At 39.6% G+C, this 20,664-nt stretch overlaps 1 long non-coding RNA gene across 1 annotated transcript; it reads left to right on the top strand.

Annotated features, from left to right (window-relative positions):
* Positions 1-1,600: 1,600 nt before the first annotated feature.
* On the top strand, positions 1,601-19,724 carry LOC146567509 (uncharacterized). The gene is made up of 3 exons (XR_014893769.1): positions 1,601-1,710; positions 10,648-10,710; positions 19,324-19,724. It is a non-coding gene; the product is annotated as an uncharacterized LOC146567509 (long non-coding RNA).
* Positions 19,725-20,664: the final 940 nt, after the last annotated feature.

Genomic DNA, 20,664 nt, shown 5'->3' with positions numbered 1-20,664 from the left:
CAGAGAGCGAGGCGAGCCAGGGGGCAGTATGGGTCTTGCAACCTGCCCTATAGCAAGGTTGATGTTGTGTATTTGTGTGTGTGTGTGTGTGTGTGTGTGGGTTTACACATATGCGTACACATACATTGCATTTTCTTTGAATTTTGGAGCACGAAATATGTGCCTGCATATTCTAGCTGAAATTCGAATCGTCTTTAGCTTTTTTGTACAAACATGTGTGGGAACTCAGGTGTGCCTGTGTGTGTGTTTGTGTAAATGCCGGCCTGTCGAACTTGCAGACGCAAGGGAGATGTCATGTTCAGTTTGTGTTTGGCTAACCCTGTGGTCTCCACCCCTAATAGCAGGGTCTATGGGGTGTAGGCACATGCCAATATTCATTGGCAGTTGAATCAAGCCACTTAGATACCATCTGTAAACAGCACTCAGAGGGCCTTGAATTAAACTGAAGACTGGAAACATTGGTGCTCGCTGCAGAGATTACCAGGTTCAACCAGGTTAATGGGCTCTGTGGCCATAGATCAGTTATATAGATATTGGCAGGCATGTGCACAAAACCTCATGTCTTCTATGTTTCTGTGTTAAATTACAAATTATTGTTGCTGTTATTTTAAGTATGTGGAGAACTCCATGAACTTGAGATTGCATTCATTACGCAGATCTCAGAAAGGCAAAGGTTAAATCAATATTCATCTTAAATGTTGTTCTTTACTTTCAATTATGAGTCAAATTCCTGATTACCTGTATGGCTCAATTATGTGTACGTGATATAAGATTCCCTATTCTTAAGTGACAGTTTGAAACTCAATACATGCAATGCATAATTATTCATTTCCTGGTGATTGTATACTTAACCATGTTGCAAAATTACAAAGGATAATTTACAACTGTCATTCAAAACCAGTATATTTTGGTGAAATGACACCACCATGCATCATTTTGATGTCAACCAATCAGTATTTCCCCCCTCTTCTTCCTCTCTCTCTCTCGTTCTCTCTCTCCCTCAGCCCCTCTCTGTCTCCTTACTCCCTTTCGCCACCATGGCGCTCTGTTCACCAACACTGATTCATAATCTATAGCTGTGCCTGGGAGACCAGCAGCTATTGATTTAACGCCTACAGTAATCCAGCGCTGTATCCGCTGCTTGTTAGAGATGCTGAGGCCTAGGAACTGGGGCTTGCAGAGGTAGCCAGACAGAGACTAGGACAGATGTGAAGAATTGTTTGGATTCATTCCTTCACAGATTTTTTTCTTTTTAATTGTCTCAATAAAAGACCAATTTTGGATAACAGACTGCCATCATCTTTATGGAAAATATAAATATTTGGGTGTTTGTATTATGTATTACAGGCTAGGTGAAATGGTTTTTTGAAGTAAAGTTTATTTTATATCAGAATATTTATGCAACATAATTCAACAAAATGCAGATCACATCAATGGTTCACAGTAGCTAATTGTATGTGGGAACTCCGTCCGTCCATCCATCCATCCATCCATCCATCCATCCATCCATCCATCCATCCATCCATCCATCCATCCATTAATTTTCTGTCACTTATCCAGGTGTGGGCTGTGAGGACAACAGCCGAATTCGTGAACTTCCCTCTGTCTGCCCACCTCCACCAGCTCTTCTGGGGGAATACCAGGGCGTTGCCAACAAAAATATATAATCTCTTCGGCATGCCCCCAGCCTTCACCCTGGACTTCCACCTGGTAGGACTTTGCCGAATTATTTTTCTTATTTTTTTGTAATTGTTCAATATCAAAAATATAGAAATACATGTATGTGGACTGCCAGAAGCCCTCTATGAATAAATTTAACTTGAAAAATGTTTATAGTGTTTGCTACTTCCAAAAAACAAGCCCCCAATCTTTTGCACTAATTTGGAAATTATTCAACATCAGCATGCTTATTACGTTGTATGCACCATAAGAATGTGCGCTTAAAGTTTGAAGGATAATTGTGTTTTCTTGAACGTGTTTGGATACACTAACAGACCACCTGAGGAAACAGTGACTAATTTGTTTTCTGTGAACTGATATTTCGAGTAAATGTGAAGATTTACATGAAAAAAAAATGCTCAATTGTGCTCTTCTCTTTTTAAACATTCACCTTGCTTGTAGTCTGACAGGCTATGATTTTAACAATTTGAGATGATTGTTTTGGAATTTAGAAGTGTTATTGCTGGTTTTCTGGATAATTATTAGGTCATGTTGCTTGCCCTTTTCCCTCAATAACACATCTGTTTGTGATTCCTAAAAATCATAGCAAAACACAGATTTGTGTGATTTTATGCAAATTTTAAAACTGATCAGAAATCTGAACTATTAATGTCCAGGGATGATACAATATATGTCCTCTGAATGCAATCAGTTCCCTAAGGGGATGACCCTAGTCTGATGTATCTTAATTTAAAAAAATAAAAAAATCACACCACGTTCAGTCATGTCACATAAACATATTGTAAATATAAGTTTGGTTTAACACACCTTTAGCCCATAAGCGATTGGACAGATCTTCACAATTTACAGTGGTATGACACTTTATACCCGATATGTAGTAGCTATATGCGCCACTAGTTTATTAATGTACATATTTACCACTTTATCTTGCCACATGAAAATAATAATTCTATATTTTTCCCACTTTATTTCCACATGTATATCTAATTAGTCATGGAACCTTTCAGTCACAATTGTCCTTCTCTAAACGTCTGGCGCTGACAAGAGTCAAGATCTCCTCTGCGTCTGTTACAATAACCCACTGCTCATGCTTACAATTGCCTGCATATGATTTGGAATGAGCGACAGCTAAGGCAGCCACGACATATTCATACAGAATGCTAATCATGCATGATACAAGAATAATAGACAATGTCGCTTTCAGTTCATCAAGCATCCAGGTAAGTGGATATGTAATTTAAGTTATTATCAAATCTACCTAATTTGGTGTGGTCCATCCATCATGATAATAGCACCATTCTGTGCACACACTTTCAATTGTGACAAGCCTGTATATATATGGACAATACCTTTGGCATCAGAGTTCCTTTTCATTATAGATAATTGCAGTCCATGTATTTTAGATCTCTTCCCTGGATTTTCACGACAATGTAGTTCTTTGAATGAGTGACAAGAAAATGGTATGACCAGTAGACACAACCAAAAATCTAGTGGTGAGTTTCATTTAGTGTACAAATGTCTGTTTGAAGAGGGCAATATTTTTTACAGCATTTTATAATGAGAATAATATGAGTATCGCCATGGTCCTTGTATTTCCTTTTAAATTGTGCAGTTTAACATTATGACCCTTCAACAGTTCATGTATAGAAAATTGAAGGCATTGAGTGCAAAGACAAACATGATGTTAAAGAATATATGAAGGTAAAGTATGAGATGTCTTAAATAAAGGTGCACCGTTCAATTCCTTAAGGTCCCTTAATCAAGATGACAAATGACAGGAAGGTTGAAGAGGAGTACTTATCTCAATCAGGTACAGACCATCAGCACAAAGACAGATAAACACGCTGACCTTCATTAGTCTGGCCAAATAATTAGCTGACCTCGTCAAATAAGCACTCGTGCTGCACACACTCAAGCACGTACGCACACATACACACTTTGCGCACAGTGGTTTGTATGTGCCTTTAATGAAAAGAGGACTGACGCACAAAGCTGATTGCTTTGTTCTGATGAGTTTCTGGCTTGAGTAGCCCACTTGATTGATGGATAGATGAACACAAGGATGGGTGGATGAAGACAGACAGAAAAGGAAAACTCTGGAGGAGATGAGTGCTTTTGTCGGGTAATATCACAGCAGGCAGGAACAAAAAGCTGTCTACTTGTTTTAATGTGCAAAATGTATTGATCAAATTGTTGCTGCAATATGCAGAAAGAAACATTAAAAAGCATTTTAAATGTATGCATCTTTATAAATCCTGCAAGACAAATTCTCGAGTCTAGTTGCAGCTACCTTGTAGGGAACAACCATACTTGTCCATGCAGTTGGGTCCTGTCATGTACTTTATGCTCACTTCACCATGACCAATACACTAATCTCTGCCATTCTCCTCTGGCTACAATGAGCTGAAGAAGGTTAACTTCACCTTCCAGGGTAAATAGAAAAATGAACAGAATGGCTGTCTGAGATGGGGTTATAAACAGTAGTCATTAACTCAGCTCTGCCACTTGCTGGCACAGAGGGAGATTTGTGAAAGGTCGTGCTTTGGAAGTCAGCTTTGCTGAGATGAAAAACAGCAACACACCAAAAAATTAAGAGACAATTTGTTGTTTCAGAGATACATGTGAATGGGACACACACGATCCAGTTTTAGTCTGTGAGGTTTTTTGTTTCTACATGTAAACTGATCTGACTCTAATCCGACATCTGATGTCAGATTCCTACGTTGCCTTCGGAGTCCACTGCAGACTTGGTCTGACACAGTCTCTGTGAGTGTCAAGGATGTAATTTGCATTGGAGTAACTGATACTTTAAGCTGAAGTAAGGGAACTCTTCACAAAAGGATAAATGCAACCACATCACACTGAACATCGTCAGCAGAGAGTTAAATATGTCAGAGACTTGAAGAATAAGTGCCTTCACTTACTCCAGTCCATTTCTAGGTCTTTGGCTTGACAGTTTTAGAACAGCGGTAATATATTCTGGCACCAGGTCTGAAGACAATTATGTGAAATTGCTGCTTTCTCATCTAGATTTGCCTGTCTCCACCATTTTCATCTCAATCCAATCCAATCTGAAACCATTTGAGCAAATAAAATGATATTTACTTCATCTTCTGTTACAAGCTTTCAAAATTACAGGCTTCAGGAAAAATCAATACAAAATGCCAGCTTAGCAGCAGATGTATGCTCTGTGAGAATGCTAACTTTTCCTCTTCATGTGTCTCCCCATCCTCCCACAGAGGTAGGGGGAGGAGACAGGGAGCAGGAAAAGAAGTTCCTCACCAACAACTAGGGGGGTGGATTTTGTGGTGGATGTTTATAAACTACTTGTGCTTGCAGGCCGAATGCACGATTGTCTTGTCCAAGACGCTAACCTTTAGCATCTCGCTGCGCTTCGGCGCATCTTACAAAGTTCACTGCGAGAAGGGAGTCTTGACCCTGCGGATGATTTGGAGGACTGAAATACCACTTTCATTTATTATTTATCCCGGCTGGCCGAGGGGAAGGCAAGCCGTGGCGCTGTCATACCTGACTGGCTAATGTAAGAAGTGGCCATCTCACTGCAACCCTGGGGAATCAAAGCCCATTACTGGTTTGAGAGATTGCCTAATGTCCACTGTGAACACACACCCTGGATCAAAACATTAGGATGAGAGGGAGATGTAGGTACACACAAACGCACTCCATTCAAACAAGACGTTGTGCAGCGGTTGGAGATGAGAGAGGAGTCCTGGAAAACGAGAAGTAAACATTTATAATTCAGATCTGGCCTTGCAAGACTTCTTGTTACTCCAGTACAGTCAGTTCGTTAGGATGTATTGTTTATTAGATTTTTTTTTTATTCTACAGGTGGAGACAATGCGTATAGCATTTGTATAACAAAGAACTCCTGTTTTTTTTTTAGTAGTAAGAGGTAAATTTAAGACCACCCATATTGACAATCTTACACAATCTTAAAGATAAGGACTATAGCGAGTTCAGCAATACCAAAAGGCCCCTAAGAACAGACCGGACAGCTAAAGTTGATGATTGCAGAATTCTTGGTATAAAAAAACTCTTTCCCAACATCTAACCAAGTCCAGGACACGCCAAAGTAGAGTCGGCCTTTTGTTGTCTGCAATCAAGAGACTCCTTCATGAATGTAAATACAGAGGTTTTACCTCAACCACTGTTAACGCCATTCTTCCAAAAGATACTCTGTTATTTTGAGGTTGGTGGTCACGCATCAGTCCAAAATATTGGTTGATAAGTGGATCCAAAGCATATGACTGAGATATTTTTATACTCATCAAACCATTCAGTGACCCCTTTGGTGCAATATGAATAAAGATATTTCATCACAGAAAGAAAAAGAATAGGTTTGCAGTGACCCTCTCTAAGAGGACCTAAACTGCACCAACAAAGTACCACTCTTCCACATGAGAGAGCTAAAGTAGACCCTCACTGTACTGTTGAAGAGTTCAGGTTTTTACAGGTTTTTGTTTAATTTCTCATCCATCTGACTGTGTGAGTAAAGCTGTAATTTATTCACTGTCAAAAAGGTGTGCCAATAACACTTGCTTATTACAGAGACCATGTCTAATGGATAAGGACTACCTTTACACAGTTTCTCAGGTTGAAAAGTGCAATGACCACTTCTTTTTGTGTTCTTGTGTGCACGTGAGTGGGTGTATCTGTGTCGGCGTGTGTGTAATTGCCAAGATGGAGGCTTAATGACCCTTTGGATCTGCAACCGAGGTGTAGCTAATGAAGCGTATGTGTATGAAGTACAGGCCTCTGCCTTTAATGGGAGATTCCTATCAATACCACAGATCAGATTAATATTTCAAAGTTAATGTTTTTGTTGAGGAATTTGCAAAACAAACATGAGATGAGGCTTCACAGTCGCTTGTGCAGGAAAATGCAATTTTCTCAGACTTAGCCGCTCATCTTTTTAATTACAGACTTAATAGCTTTATAGATTTTTCAAAGATGAATTCTTATTGGCATTTTTATAATTACTGGTCTTTATTGCTTTTTATGAAAATAATCGTCAAGGCTCATTTACCCCACAAACCCTGAGGCCAAACAAATGCATTTCAATGATGAGTGCAGATAATCTCCAAAACACTGGTTCTCATTTTTCCAACTCTTGAATTCTTTACGAATATCAGCATTATATTTTTCACTTAATGTAAATAAGTGCTTCGCACCCATAAAACCAATTACTAAGTCTTTTTTTTTCTTCTTTCAGACAAGTGGTTTCAGTAGTGAATTTGTACAGACAGCAGTTTTATTGTTTAAAGATGTTGGCTGGACAGCGTGTTCAAACATACCGTGAACTCCAGAGGCAGCTGAAACCAGAACAATGCACATTGGCCTATGGGGGATGCAGAGTTGGCCAGAGTTTCACATGTCAACATACTATCAAATGTGGTGCTAAAATGAATGAACCTCCTCAGCATTAACACATGTACAGAGCCAAAGCGGGCCAAGACAGCTTTAAAGCTCTGACTGTAGAAAAAATATACCTGGACACTTCAGCGAAAACACATTTAGAAGACCTGGCCAAGCTTTTCTCGTGTAGTCTGCAAAGGCCTTCGAGTGCAGCAGCCTTAGACAAACAGTGGCTCTGAGCCATACCTTGCTAAAACTTTGACAATGAATTTGGGCAGCCGGTAGAAATTCAGTCCTATGAATTTGTGGGATAGCAAAGCAGGCAAATAATCTTTTGTGAAATTTATACCCACCAATGGAAGAGGCTCCTCTAATCACTATTTAATTTAGGTTGAGATTCTGTGCGGAGGGACGAGTGTACATTTGGCTAGACTTATCACCACTAAAAGGGAAATATGCATCGATTTAGCCTTGAACTCCCTGTTGAACTTGGCTGCCCTGCTTCGTTGCGGTTTCCCAGTACATTCCCAATTCCTCCTCTCTCTCCAGGACCCAGCGTGGATGCAGACAATAACCGGAAAGAGTATTTAGAAAATTTTGGAATGAAGTGGATGTAAATTTCAGTCCTTTACATTTGCCAGAAGCATCTGTTTTATCTATAAATACTAGCTCCCAAAGAGCCAGAGCTGTGGAATATTTCAACCCATGCTTTATTTAATTGGCTTGGAAGCGTAAAAGGAAAGAAAGAAGACTCAAAGTATGACTCTTTTTCCCTTAGACCCCCTGCTAACAGGCAAGTCTGGCTCTTCTGTATAACTAACCCAATCTGCATTTTCTCATAATAGGGCCAGTGCCAGCTAAACATGTTCACAACACGAGATTGTAAGAACAAGCCATTTGCTTGAATATTGTATATAAATCAGTTGGCAAGACCATTTATGTCACCAGGATTAAAGCAAAAATCAGTTTTGCTTTTGGGGGGAAATTGGGTTTCTCGTGGTGTGAATGAGTGTTGGCGTAGCTTGTCTGGCCTTGGCTGTGTCTGCTGAAACTCTAAAAACAGCCTCTGTTTTGGTTCCAACATTTTCGGTCTCTATGGCGCTGGATCCCGTGTAGTGTAAACTCAGTGTGGTCTGAAGAGCCTCTCTGTATGTCTGCTACACATGTGAATATGCTCGACAGATGTTAACTGGCTTCCAGGCAGACAGGCTCTCCTCCCCCTGGCCTTTTTGGCTCTGGTTGTGACATGGTGACACACAGTAGCATCTGGAGTTCAGACTGGGTCACCCAGGGCAAATATGATACAGAGCGGTACATCACTTGCTTGGACCTCCCACAACTTTGAAAAGGATGATTTTGACAGGGTTTTGGAAAAATGTTGGCATTCCTGCCCGCTCTACATACGGAGGCTGAAATATTTAGGACTGTTTTGACTTATCTGACCAGCTAACTCTTCATATGTTGGCAATGCAAGCAAGTTTTTACTAAACTCAAGATGAGAAGAAGCAGCAACTGGTAAGGCTGTGAGGGTTATTTTTTCTTAAACTACCACCAGCATCTGATACTCCATTTATGGAATGAACCCAAAGGAGAAAGAAATCTGCTGTCTTTTACTGATTCTAGATCTACTGAGAGAAAACTCTCCATGGGAATGCACACGTCTTCATCCTCACACACAGGTATAACTGTGATATGATTAGAAATATGTAGCACAGTTAATGAATTGTTATTTGGTGAGTATGCAAGAGATCAAACGCAGGGAAAGGCAGATGTTCAAAATATATGAGCTTATATTCAAAAAGCCCAAATAAACTGAAAGTCACAAATAATCAAATTTGATGTCGTTTAGCTTATGGCATATGTAAATTCAAATTAAATTAAATTCCTTCAGTATCTTTAATGCCAGCCAACTTAAATTCAGTCCATATATGCTGCCAAAGGGGGTATATTTGAAAACCTCCAGTGAAAAAGATGCCTGGTTGCCTTTTTTGTGTGGATTTCAAATTATCGTCATTTTTCAAATACATTTTGCTGTTTTATGGTGACCCATTTGTCAGGATTTTGCACACTGCCATTTCGTGAAGGCGGCTTTTTGATAGTCAAGACGGGTGTATAGGAGCCGTATACCTATTAAAGCAAGCAAACAAACAAACAAACAAAAAAACAGCTTTTGTGTCAAACTTGATGTTTGACTATTTGTCTGCATTTCCATTGTTAGCTGACAGTCAACCGTGCTCGCAGACAGTGAAGCGTCAGCTCGCAGCTCATGAAACAAACATTTAGCAAGCACATAACAGCAAAGCTGCCAGTTGACGTGCACCCGTTCAAATCCATCCCGTCATGTAAATAACTTGTTTCAGTGTGCTTTCAATTAAAGCGGAGGACGAAGTGCCATTGCTGCCTTTGATGGATGAGCTTAGATATTGGAGTGTACCGTTGGATGACAAAACGTTCCCCCACTCCACCTCAACTCCTCTTTCCTATTGATTCTCCTGGTGGTTATTCATCAGGGCGGTGGCCACTGTCAGATCAGCTGCTCCTTCTTCTCACAAAACACATTTTCCACAGTTATTGATAAAGCTATTTGACCTTTTATTCAAATGTGTGTGTGTGTGTGCGCAAGTCTGTGTGTGTGTATAATGTGCACACATCTGTGTTTTCTTTCTCTCTGCTCTTGCCAGAGGCCTGCAGATCACTGCAGTTACATGAATAAAGTCAGGCTGTTTTGATTAACGCCAAATGAGTAGGTCTATTCTTTGCAGATGTGGGTTTTAGCAGTACTGAGCCTTGCTTTCACACAACAAAAATAAACCCCAAACCTGTTTTACAGTTTGGCAAGGGGGAGCGCACATATACAGTACGGAGAGTTTGCACATACATATGCCCGTGTTCATATACATCAGTGGTCTCGTACATACTGTGATGTGCATGCCTTCATGCATATTATTTCAGTGTTTTGAAAAATTTCGACCCTTTTGTCAAGGTGAAGACAGGCTGCCTTGGCTGCGAGTACAATAGCAAATGTGCCGTGAGTTAGAAAAACCAAAATTGGAGGGAAGAAAGCTTTGGTTGCACAAAGGTTGATCCACGGAGAGAATAATGATTTTACAAAATCTCTGAGATCAGTGGAGGTTATAAATTGTGGTCACATACCATATGGCATCAGACTGAGGGTACCGTTCTGACAGAGATGACCAGATCTTGGAATACTATTGGCTTGTTACTGGAGAAGTTAAAGAAGTAGTTAAAAAAAGGTAAATAGTATTAATAGTATTTTTTATTTATATTATATTGTGCTTTTGTACTCTTACTTTCCTTTCACCTCTGCATGTACTTTTTTACACTACAAGCCAAATTCATCCATCTACACACGAATGCAAGCATTGGGGCATTGTAGCTTGCTCAAGGACACTCTGACAAATGCGATGGAGGAGCTAGAGATCAAACCACTGAACTGTTGACTAGTGGGTGGGGCACATTTTAATTAGCCAAAGTCAATAAAAAGACAGAGAGAGAGACAAACAGGTATAATGTGCAATCTTATGGAAATTAAACTAGTTACTTTTGTATGTGTTTGTGGGTTTTTTTCAGAATTCAACCCTCAAGAGAAGTGGTTCATGTGTCGACACCGGACGAAGATCATCAATGTGCAAGGTTAGGATACATACAGTCTTTTGCAAAGTTTATAACCTACTAGGATACAAAAAAAGTTAAAAAAGGAAGCTTATTTGTATTTTCTGTGGCAGAAAGTCAATCGAATTTTCACTTTATTTTAAGATAAATGCAAGACCTTTCCTTCATACCTACCACACTTGTTAACATACTAAAAGCATAACAAGACCTCTGTTTAATATAATTGGAAACAATTGTATTTTCAATTTTGATGGTTGGTCAAGATAAGACTGTTAAATATGTTAAACATTTTAATGATTTTTGACACGTTCTTGTAGGGAGACATAGGGAGCAGTCTAATCACTGGGAAATAATTAATTAGCAATGAAACAGTTCGGTTGAACCCTTTTGATTTAACCAAATAAGGAATTTACTCAACATCTGAGCGCCACATTTTGTTTCCCTTGTATTATTCTCAGTGAAGCCACAGATAGAGGAGGAGAGTAACATTTTACACACTGTAGTATGAAAGCCATTTTCTTGTCCTTCATGGTGGCAAACTGTTCAATTACCATGTCATATAATTTCCCAATAGACCCCAGGTTTTTCACAATAAAGGACTCAAGTCGCTCCAGTCCAGATGTGTAGTGATCAGTTCTGATGTGGCCGTTAGATTTTATCTTAACTTAGTGGTAATTAACGCAGCTGGGGGTTATTGTTGTTTTTCACAAAAATATCTCAGATACATGAAACTGTCGAAGCATCTGTACTTCATTGTTTTGAATCCTTTTAAGATCACCGTGTGTGAGTTTATAGTTGTTTATGTACTGTTTATGTAACACGAGCAAAGCATTTTAATGTATATTTAGCCCCTAGACGAAGTTTAGGGAAATTATAGGTCATGACTTGTGTTTTAAACAATTAAGTTCACTTAGTTAAAATGATTATGTCCATGTGTGAATTTAACATAGGGTCATCTCACAAAACTTAACGGTGGAAACCTGAAACTTAAAGAATGAATAGCACAATGAAAACAGAGATTCTCTGTTGGTGTTTTTATTTATATGATGACTCGCAGCTGTGTTTATATGGTGTATGATTTTAAACCCTGCTGAGATTGAAGCGCAACGGTTTTATCCTATGAAATTTTCGCTCATGTCTTTTCCTTGCTATCAATAATTAAGACTAGATCTTGGAATGAAAAAGTAATTTCCCTTGAAAGAACCGGATAGAATTGACATAAACCCTAGCCCCCAAAACACAGCCCAAGAGGTATCGAAAAGCTCAGTAGGTGCCAATAAAAGTGGAAAAACAGAAATCTTTCTAGCAAAACACAACAACAAGAACAAGTACAAGCCATTGAAGTGGAGAAGTGAAAAACAAGAGCGACTTAAGGTGATTCTCATCTTCAACTCCAAAGCCTTGGTACTCCCCAAAAAAAGTGGGAATGTAATTTCCCAGACTAGGAACATAAGCCAGGAGTAATCTGGCCTGTAATACCTCCTAGTCCTTAAATAAAAGCCCTCCATTTTAAGTCTTCAACCTCGTTTTCCCCCTCCCTCCCTTCCCCACCTTTAATAGGATTTGGTAGAAAATGGCTTTGTGAATCGCTCCTCTCCGTCTTGCTCAAGGAAGAGCGGGCTATTCTAATTGAGAAGTGCTTAATTGCTTCAAATGACTGATGATATATTGAGGGAGAAGGGCCTTGAGCCAGGGGCCACATCCAAACACATAACAGATAGCGCTGCTGGACGATGGAAGGATATGGACTGCAGTGTATATCTGTACATTTTTGTGCGTGCGGTTATTGCAACAAAGATGAAATGCTGGGGGTAGACGCTTCTCTGTAAGTGTCATAAGTGTGCGTGCTGTGGATGGAACATGCGTAAACATGCAGTTCCCTGCATGCGTGTGTGCTTGGACTTGCATGTGTGTGTGAAAGATGGTCGCCAGGCAGTGTGCGTCCTATCGACACCCCAGTAACAGACTAAATTAAAGCTGTGATGAATTGTGGCTGTCATGGCAGGAGAGAGGGGAGACTCTGCACTGTATTCTGCCTCTGATTAGGTAGGAATAGAAAGATACAGTATATCATTATCAATATGTAGCACTATATTTTCATTAGATTTTTCTCTCCACAGTGGACAGCTTGATAGGATGATTTTTCATTTCAAAAAAAAGATTAAACATCTTCATGATGTCAGTGAGGAGTTTGGTTAAAACTGTTTTTGGTGTTTCATGTGTTAGGAACATGTATTATGATCTCAGTGGTGCCAAAATAGCTTTGATGAACTGGATTTTACTAGTTTCGTGTTCATAAAACAATTTAAAAAGCTAGTGAAGGTGCAACATGCACAATTAAAATGTAAAACATAGAAAACCTAAAAGCTCTTTCATCATTGTAGGAAGCTCATGGCCATATGAGAGGCAGCGGCCTTGGGCTGTTTACTTAAAGAAGCAGAAAGTCACAGCAGTTCCAGGGATTGAGGGCTATTGCATGTTTGTGCACTTTGTGCTTTGAAAGTGACAACCTTTGGGTAGACCACAAGGTTTTTTTTTTTTCTGTCAGCTGAAGTGATATACCTGAGGAAGCAACATGATACACGAAAACACAAATGTAGCTCCGAAAGTTACAAATGCTCACTGTAGTTTTCAGAACTAATGAGACAAAAGTAGCTCTTTGAGGTTCAAACCAATACATGTCACAAACAGCTGACGTATCCCTGTGAAACCCAACAACTGTTACTAAAGCACAAGACAAACATGGCAGCTGTGTAGGGCTAGGCAGCCTTTTAAACTACATTAAAATTGTCAGCTCTCTATCATGGTCTAAACTTGAAACTGAATATACATCTCATTGGAAAGTTGCTTAGAGAGAAGAAAGGATTGTGTTGCTCTTCAACAATGTATTTCCAGTGTATGTTATGGAGTTCTGGTCATTTGTTTGTGGAGCTTCCACAGATTTGTACATTTTCTGAGTTTGTGAACCTCCTTATTTTAGTCTATGGTGAGGCAATCAGGTATAAACAGAGATTGTCAAGCACAATGCGCAGTCGTGCGGCATTATAAGAACTGTTGAGTGTTTTCTGCCTTCCAGTCTTTTCAGCATTTTCCCTTTTGAATCATTTTTGGTTGCTCAACAGTGGCACCGATCACATATATGGAAACAGGAAACATGACGAGGACCGTTTATATACTCTGAGAAATTAGGGTTTGAGATTGGTCTCAATACTTGTACTAAACAGGGGTTGTTGTTTCGTTTTTTGTTTTTTGCATAGGTGAGTTATGAGTATGCATTTGTTTATCAGTGTCCAATACAGTTTTGTTACTGTGGGCACTTTGACTGACCCCATTATTATCTATGTAAACAGAACATTTAGAAGATAATATGACCTTCTCTAAACCTTAAATATTTGTGCAAGGACATGAAAGATGAGATCTATACAATGCTGCTCTAGCTCCGTTTATAGACATGATGTATGGTGGAGAAGGCCTTAGACAAGTACCATCACCTAGTGCAGTAGATAAAAGATAAAGTCACAGCCACACTGCCGCGTGCAGTAGAAAAGAATACCTTACAGAATGGGATCTTAATTAATAGTGTACACACATCCACTAAAATCTGATAATATTTTTTATCAATCTGTCTGTTGACTGAGTTAATGTTTTATGTACTTCCTGCTGCCGACAAGAAGATACTTGCTCAGTAATAAGAAAGTAATGTCTTCCCATGTCCTGCTTACAGCCTTAGCAAGTCTTTTTTTCCTTCTCATCCCTGTTGTGCATTCGTAATGTAAATGTCAGTAAAGTTGTGGGTGCTGTACTTCAGCAGAGAAGGGAGAATAAACGCAGGAAGTCACAGATGATTTAAAATATAACTTTTCCAAACAGCTCAAAAAATATCAGCAAACACACAAAGTGTTTCTGTACACGTTGGATGACAGTTTGTCTGCTAGCTAAATGTATGGATGCTGTATTTACCCAGAGGTGTAAAAAAAAAAAAGTACAAACATTAATGTGTGAGATCTCAGAGATGGAGAAAGATGAAAGAAAGAGGTCAGGAGAGGAAGATCAGAGGTTATTCTCAAAGCCCAGAAAGTTGATTCTGTTCATCTGGATGTTGAGTTCTCAGTGGGAGAACTCAAAGCTGTGATGTCCACATGAACAGATCAGTTTTCTGGGATTTCCTTACCTGCATCCAGACAATATCCTCAAAGGTAAGGACTGCTCAGCAAAAGTTTGATTAACTGTAAACTTAAATCTTACATAATTTTGTAGCTCATGCTAGATTTTTGATCTATATGTGATGGTTGTGGGTTTTTGTTTTTTTGAATGAATATACAGTTTGCAGCAACGAGCTATGTAGACATGGTGTAGAGTAGGCTGCTGCGTTCAAGGTCCAAGTCCCATCACGAGTAGTGTGCATCATTATAATTTAACCTGATGATTAAGCCACTCACCTAATTCCATCTTTTATACTAGCTTGATATTCTCTAAGGGTCAGAAAGCAGCTATTATTGCCCATACAACATTTGCTTATCTCTTGTTGAATTCAGTTAGCCTTATGCATGAAGAGTAGTAAACCTCAGAACAGTAGAGGCAGCACTGTTAACTCAGACCTTCCCAAAGTGTGGGGCCTGCCCCCTAGAGCCATTGCAAGGGGGGCGCGATATGAGAAGGGGAAAAAAAAAACAACGCTTGGACACTGCTAGCACGGGGCGCCTCCACAAACGCAAAGCAGGAGATGAAGCATCGCTGAATATGTTTCCAAACCAACTTCATTCTAAGCCAAAGACTTAGCATATCTTCCCTTTGGCTTCACCTGCACAAGTGCCAAGGTAGGTCTCCCCTGCAGAATTGGTTTTCCCTTCGTCGGGAGCAGCGCTGGGCTCTTCAAATCACGGACAAACAGTATCCCACATTCTTGATTTTTAGTTCACAAACCCTTGTTGTAATGACTAACTACTCCTGACATTTTGGAGATGTTAGCTCTTTATACAGTAAAGTTACAGTGGGATACAAATAATATCAGGGTGATCCTGCCACGATTTGTTCCCCCTGTCTAAATCACGGACAAACAGGATCCCACAGTTGTTTGTTTTTGAGCCCATTTTGCACAGAGAGGCATTTTTTGAAAAATGTATTGATAGCAATGTTAAATATTATTACACAGGAAAAAAAACAACTACATGTAATATAATTACACCGTGACGCCTCTGCCTTTGTAAATAGAGGGACAGTAACTGCGTGTGTATATGTAAGCGTGTAAAACCTGAAGATAGAGACAAAATACTGTTAATCTGACTATCTGCCATTTTGCAATTCGTCTCATGTAAACAATAACGTGGCGCACAGCGTGACGTGAAAAAAGGCACATACCTTTAACATTGCATGACGAACTCTGTATTCCTCGTCCACACGTAAACGCAAAAAAGAAGTTTTAAAAAATCTCAGTTTTCGGTGATTTGAAACGCCGTTTACGTGTGGACGAAACAGCTGCGTTTTCGAAAATACCCGTGTAGGTGCGGACTTGCGTAAAAGAGTTAGAGTTAATTTTCTTACTACCTGTAATTTACTGCAGATTACTTGTATTTGCTTAATTGTTTACTAAATGTTTGAGGGGGGTCTAGCAAAAAAAGTTTGGGAACCACTGTGTTAACTGATCATAGCATGTAGACAACCGACTCGAGGTCACAGTACAAATTGTGCATCTTATTTCTAAGTGATTATCTTCCCCACACCACACTGCTACACCTGATCCTAAAGCTATTAACTGATTATAACTGTGTATATGATAAAATATGATTATCTAGATCTACAGTGGTCATCCAACTGTGAAACCCCATTTATGTTATTGTAGCTTTTCTGGTAATAACACTCTAATATCTCACAATGTATGTATTTGTATTTTTTTAAACAATACCAGCCACTTAAATAAACTCTGAAGCAAACCACTTATGAAATCAGCCCAGCTCAACATGACTCTACACATTTGAGGTAACACATGGGAAGCTATTTTTGGTGACACAATCCTAGAAATTCAGTGGCAAGTGGAATTCACATATATTCTCTCATGGCGGTAGACTGTCTATGTGTATATACTGTTTTATCTGTGACCCGTATCCTGTTTACCTGATAGAGGCAAAAACTCAGCGTTGAAACTCCTTAAAAGTCAAAACCAAAGGGGCGAGGGGGTGGAGGAGCGCATCCAAACGTATACCACATGTTATCACACACACTTTCGTACGCACACACACTAACATACACACACACACACTCCACCAGCCGCAGGGCGCCATGGTTACCTTGGAACTTTAACGTGGACCAGCTGGTGTACTTGGGTTGTGAAATTGCATTGCACTCTCGCGCGCACAGACACACACACACACACACACACACACACACACACACACACACACTTTCAGAGGATCAAAGGGAGTTGGAGCCCTGCACAGCAGCCCTTCTGCTCCTGCCCTTGGCTAAATGGACGACCAAACATTCCAGGCTGTCCAGCCCAGTAATATCTGGCCCGCAGCCTAATGAAGATGGACTGTGTTTATAATTCTCATGTTTGCTCTGATCACTAACATAATCCTTTCTATACACATAACATGGAGATAGAAAACACTGTTTCTGCTTCTTCACATTAAGTCAAAGTGCAGGAGAAGGAGAGACGAATGAAAGAGGTACCTTAAGCTGAAATACAAACCCCTGTTTCAGTAGACTTTGTAGCTCTTTGCATTTTCACACAGGGCATCACATGATCTCAAACAAAAGAGAAGGCACCAAGGGATGTTTTTCTGCCTGCTTGAGACTTTGACACCTGCTTCACCGCAGCAAATTGGAATGGCTCGCTCTCAAATGAGATTTCTGCCTGCCGCATGAGGAGAGAAAAAAGGTCACCCATTACAACTATTCTACATGATTCACAGAGTTATCACATCTCTGCTCGCCTACCTTCCCTTTAATTAGCTTCGGGGACCTGGGCAAGGTGTATGTGTGTGTGTGTGCGTGTTTGTGAATGTGACTGTCTGATATATACACAGAGGATCTTTTTCTTTCTTGCTTCTTTCTCTCCCTTCATCTGTGTTTGGGCCAAAATTAAAATCCCCATGTTGCTTTTCAGGGACATACTATATTTTTCTAACAACAAATGCATTGACCCATGAAATCTGCCCTTATTTAGCTTGCACTGTGAATCAGAGATTACGCTTATCACTAAGATGCATGCTACGCTGAGTATGACTGCAGCGATGTGGTGCAGTTTAATGCTGAATGTGAAGGTGGTCTTTTGATTTTTCGTGACTAAATAAATGACAAGTTGCAGTAGACTTCTCCTTATCATTCAAGAGCTCCTACACATGATAAATTCAAGGCGGCATTCTCTGTGTCTCACATATCCCTGTAAACCATTCCCTTCTGAAATCCCTGTAAACAGAACATTTGGACAACTGGGGAGGGGAGGGGTAGTAGACTGATAATAAGTTTTAGATTTTTGAGACTCTATTTTACTTTGCAATAGCATATTGGTTTTCTGAGAGTTGTCTAACACTTAAAAGATCCTTATTTGCACAGCTACTCGGACTATTGTAGTACTATTGTAGTTATTCGGTATTGAAGATTCAAAAATATCCAGGAAGAAAATAAACTTGGCGAGATGGGATAAATGTAGGAGAAGACACTGGAGCCTTCTTTTGTGTGTGTTTTTGTGTTTGTTTGTTTGTTTGCAGAAAAGAACTCATCATAACCTTTGATGAGTTGATTTTGAGGTCATTTTGTCTCAGAGGTTTGAAAAGGAGGAGCATTGATTTGGTGTACACTTTAAATGATATGGTCAGTTACAGATTTATGTGTTTTATTGGTAATTTAAGAATTTAATGCAGCAAAACGAGCCATATATTGTGTGATCGTGTAAGACATGTGAATTACACCTGAAATGATTAGTGGATGAATGACGACTTAAATGTAGAAACAAGTGATCTAGATCAATTTTTTCATATTTAGTGCTGTTTGTTAAATGCAAAGGTTTTCATACATTCTTTGTCTTACATTACAGTTAAAAATCACCTTAGGCTCAAGACATTTAAGCATCTTTTTAGTACGTATTACTTTAAGTATTTAAGCATGTATTACTTATTTATTTATTTATTAATAAACCGATTAATCAGTTTATGTAGCTATATAATACAGAATTAATAACTAAAATGTTATTTGCAGAATCAATTTATGGACTTATTTACATAGGTATTACTCTAATACATATTAACATCCAAGCTCTTTTCCCTTTAACTTTACTGTCATTTTACCTATTTTTTTTTTAAGTCTTGTGAGTCAAATAATAATTGCACCAGTAGTAATAATAAGTAGTAAAACTGTATCAAAGCCTGTGAGCTAGTTCAGGCAGGAAACGTGAGCTGCTTCATACACACTGACTTGCCTCACTCTCACCGTGTCACATACCAATCACACTCTTCCAATATGGCGATCTATTTAAGCTACAGAATATCACATTTCTCCCACTTAAATCTTGTCGGTTTTGTTACCCTGCATCGCCACGTGCTGTTTCAATCCCTTCCCCACCCCACCATTCACCTGTTGACTCTAGGTGGACATTTACTCATCACTCCCCAATTTCTATGTGTATCATATTTGCAGGGAGTGATGAGCTTGGAGCCTGGGTGCCAAACTCTAAAGCCACGTACACACTGGAAGCTGTTTGCTCATTGCACATCTGTTTGAAGCTGACGGCTGGTCGCTTGCAGACATTCTAAATGTATTTACTACCAGATCATATTTCAGTCACTGGTATTCGTCACTCTCATTGGGTAGTCTTCTTAGTTGGTCACCTGGAAGTTGTGAAGAGTTTATCGTGAGACCCGTTCATTTCACCAGCACTTGCTCGCACAGAGTTGCTTGAAGTTGCCAAATGAGTTGAAGTTCTCATTGGCTTTTAGCAAGGTTTAACTTACTGTTTTAACTTGTTGTTTTATCAGTGAGGTGTTTTATGTACTTGTGTTTTATTGTATTTTATATTTGTATTTTATTGTACAGCACTTTGGTCAGCCTTGGTTGTTTTTAAATGTGCTTTATAAATAAACCTGACTCGACTTGACAAACATCATTCACTTTCTATCGTCTCTCATCGCCGCATCTCTGCAGATCACTTCTGGTGTATACATGTTCTATCACCCTGTGTTGTGATAATAAATCATTTCAAATGTCACTTGTGTGTAGGGATGGGTATGGTTTAGGTTTTATCCGATACCGGTGCCAAATCGGTACTTTTGAAACGGTGCCGGTGCTTAAACGGTGCTCGAACCGGTGCTTAAAGAATGGAGAACACAAACTTTGTCCAAAAACCTCTCATGTTCAGCTGTTTGTTTGTTTTTTGTAAAAAGATAACAATGTTAGCCTTTTCTGCAGCTATGTGGCATATATGGCATCACTCTTGGCTGGAAGCAGTGCTTAAACAATGGAAAAAAAACACAAACTTTGTCCAAAAACCTCTCATGTTCAGCTGTTTCCCACTTTTTCTTTGGTCATTTTAGCCTTTTTGTCCAGGGTGAAGGGAGTATCTGCCATCAAACAAGAGGACAGCCGCATGTAGCTATGATGATGTTTGCTAGTTCACCTTACATGCATTAATTTAATAACGTGGTTAGCCTACTCAACGTAAATTACACTCGAACAACATTAAGCGACTCACACAGAGAAGAATGGCTGCTGCTGCCATCATCATCCGTCATCATTTCTGTTACACTGGCAGGGCTAGGGGCCAGGACTCTATTCTTCGGGTTTTTGGGGGATGTTGCTCCGGGTCCGATAACTGGCAACCCACCCAACGTGCACAGTGTGAGGTCTCGCAGCAAGCTATCAAATACGGCGCATTTCTCGGCTTTTAAAAAAAACGCTATGCGTCGCCAGGTGTTTCATCGGATTTGAGGTGCTACCTCCTTTGACAGTATCACAGTATCAGCTTAAAGCACTTGTTGCTGC

The sequence above is a fragment of the Mchenga conophoros genome, linkage group LG9, assembly GCF_057382185.1.
Source record: "Mchenga conophoros isolate Kocher_MC1m ecotype Shallow Benthic linkage group LG9, M_conophoros_male_GT1.1, whole genome shotgun sequence".
NCBI lineage: Eukaryota > Metazoa > Chordata > Actinopteri > Cichliformes > Cichlidae > Mchenga > Mchenga conophoros.
The sequence above is the reverse complement of the archived record's forward strand: the minus strand, read 5'-3'. Positions and strand labels throughout refer to the sequence as shown.